The sequence below is a fragment of the Myotis davidii genome, unplaced genomic scaffold (assembly GCF_000327345.1).
Source record: "Myotis davidii unplaced genomic scaffold, ASM32734v1 scaffold4081, whole genome shotgun sequence".
Taxonomy (NCBI): Eukaryota; Metazoa; Chordata; class Mammalia; order Chiroptera; family Vespertilionidae; genus Myotis; species Myotis davidii.
In genome coordinates, this window is record NW_006291599.1 from 12441 (window position 1) to 15696 (window position 3256).

Consider the following 3256-nt stretch of genomic DNA (forward strand, 5'->3'; position numbering starts at 1 on the left):
GAATTCTCCCCTGAATTCAATAAAGATATATTTAAAAAACAAAACACAACTGGGAAGTAGTTATCTGCTATTTTCAAACTAGGGAGTATACACTCAGGTCTCATTTTGCCTTAGAGATGATAAAGCTGCTCCATTCCACTGTACCTATAACTAGTTTAGAAAAATGTTGGGTATTTAGTATGATTACAATGTTGGAAGGACTCTTAAAAGACCATCAGTCTAATTTTACTTGCAAAGTAGTGGTATTGTGGCAGAATGCATGGGCGAACAATGAGCCAGCACTCTGAGAGAGGAAAGTTTAACCTTTATTTTGCAGATCTGCTAGTCCAGTGGAATTCTGGATCCAAACCCTGAGCTGAACTCATGGGGAAGCTCTGTCCTATATATCTCCTCCTGTGGCCCCTGACAGTCCCCACAGCTCCACCCAAATCAGTCTTGGTGGGGCCCTGGGTTTAGGCTCTGTAGCTCCTTCCAAGTCAGTCAGTGTGGGGAAGTAAGATTACAGTTTTAATGAGATACTGAACTAGGTTGCAAGCTTCCCTCCCCCTCCATTTTCCTTTTCATTCCCCAGCTTGTTCCACAAGATAGTCTTAGCTTTGGGGATTACAAAAGACTCAGAAAGTGGAGATAAGGTCGATGACCGCTCTAGCTACTTTGTGCTAAAGGGGGTTCAGTATCTGGTTAATGCTTGTCTTGAGATAAATGCATGTGTGTCTGATTCAGTGGTTACCTACTAGATCACCAGGAAGGATCTTTACTCTTCATCTCACGCAAACTTGGAAAGATCCAGTTTATTCTGGACTCTTCTGTAGAATAAACTTCTCCCTCCACTTCCCAGCCAATGGTAGTATTAGTGAACCTAAAAGACTTCTGTGGGAACATGTACATGAAGAATTACTGTACTAGCAGAGTGAAAGGTATTGGAGACCGTAGAGGTTTGAAGAAGATGAATTCCTGAAAGAGACATGAGCACAGGGAACAAAGCCAAGAATGGATGTCCATCATAGCTCTAAGCCACACAGTAGTGACTGTTTACCCACAAGGCATCCCACCCCAAATCAAAGGCTTGACTGAACACCAGAAGTCAGTCCTGACTGCTGAGGGGGCTGTGGATCAGGCCCAGAGAGAGGCCTGGAGAGAGAAGTCAAGTCTGATCTGTAGCCTCAGTGGAAGCTATTGATCAGCCCTTGCCTCTCTCTTTCTCTCCAGGCCTGGCCAGCAGCTGCGTCTCTCTTTCTCTCTGGGCCTCCGCTGGGGCTGCTGATCAGCCCCAGAGATAGGCCCGGAGATGCTGACTGGCACAGAAACTGATCAATCAGAACCAAATCTGGGTGAACTGTGAGGAGCCAGTGGCTGCCTAGGAGGCAGAGCTTTTGATGCTGACTGACATAGAAACTGACCAATCAGAACTAAATCTGTGTGAAGTGTGAGGAGCCAATGGCTGCCTAGGAGGCACAGCTTTTGATGCTGACTGGCATAGAAACCGACCAATCAAAACCTAATCTGGTGAACTTCGAAGGCAGAACCTAAGGTGGGAGCTGAGAAAGGGTTTTAAGGGCAATAGCTGTTTGATGTAAGGTGTAAGAAAGTGGTTCAATTTTTTAATGAATGGTTTGGCAGTATAGTTCATATGGCCGGCTATCAGTCCAGATATAGGGATTATGTATTTTTGTCTGCCAAGAGCATTTCCTCCTGATGAAAAAGGCTTCTCCCCGCCCCCACCCCCATTTAAGCAATATTATCCTATATAATCTATCTATACTACTGGGGTAATATGCTAATTAGACCTGGTTGACCAGCCATCTTACGGATGTCCAACTTCCTTCCAGACAAAGCCATGGTGGTGGGGGTCGAAGCAGAGGCCATTAAGGGTGATCAGGCCAGCAGGGGAGGGCAGTTGAGGGCAACCAGGCCAGCAGGGGAGGGCAGTTGGGGGAACCAGGATGACAGGGGAGGGCAGTTGGGGGCCAGACCAGGGAGGCAGGGGAGGGCAGTTAGAGGTGATCAGGCAGGCAGAGGCATTTGTGGGTGAGCAGTTGGCGGCGAGATCAGCCTGGAAGGGAAGGCATTTAGGGGTGATCTGGCAGGCAGGCATTGGCAGTTTGGGGCAATCAGGCAGGCAGCCAGAGAGGTTAGGGGTAATTAGGCAGGCAGGCAGAGGAGGTAAGGTGTGATCAGGCAGGCAAGCAGGTGAGCAGTTAGGAGCCAGCAGTCCCAGATTGCAAGAGGGATGTCCAACTCCTGGTTTGGGCCTAAACCAGCAGCCTGACATCCCCCAATTGGAGAGGGTACAGGCTGGACTGAGGGAACTTTCTAATTCCATCATTTCTCCCATTTGGAGGCTGAAATTGTTCCTGATTTTCCAGTGGGAGCATCTTTAAGATGACTCCTCATTATTCCCCCCCCGTCCACAAATTTCGGGGCCACTAGTACAAGAATAAACTTTGTGAGTCTTGTCCAGTTTGGCTCAGTGGATGGAGCATTGACCAGTGGACCGAAGGGTGCCATGTATGATTCCAGTCAAGGGTACATACTTCAATTGCAGGCTCCTCTTTGGATGGCAACCAATCGATGTGTTCCTCTCACATAGATATTTCTCTCTATTTTTCCCTCTCTCTAAAAATCAATGGAAAAATATCCTTGGATTAGAATTAAAACAATAAATAAATAAATTTTAAAAAGCATAAACTCTGTGTTTCATGTACTTAAACAATAAACCTACTTTTGACTCACCCATAAATAAAGATTTTCATTTTAAATCTGATTTTATTTCTTGAAAATGATTATGTGGGGAAAAATAAAAATTGTTTGTCCAGTTCTGGCGATCCAAATTCTGGTGAGAAGAGGACCAGAATCAAATTCTGGTGAGAAGTTGATTTTACTTGTGATTTGGGGTGGGAAACTTTGTGGGGAATCAGTCACTGCTGTGTGGCTGTGAGCTATGACTTGCCCTTCTGTGCCTTCACCATTTCCTGTACTGTGCACCAAGTTAGTTTGAACTGGATGATGAGCACCACCTGCAGGTAGAAAACTGGAGAAAATATGTGAATACAGTTCAGCATTATTATGGATCAGGACAAAAGCCCAGTAAACTCTCTGGATCATCTCTGAAATTTAGTTTCTTTTTTATTAAGGGACAATATGTCAGGTCCAGTCCTGCAGGGGGAAGCAGCCCTAATTTTGGCAGAATCTGAGAGACCTCACTACCTCCTTCACAGAGGAAACAGAATCCACCAGAAAGGACTTTCATACCTTC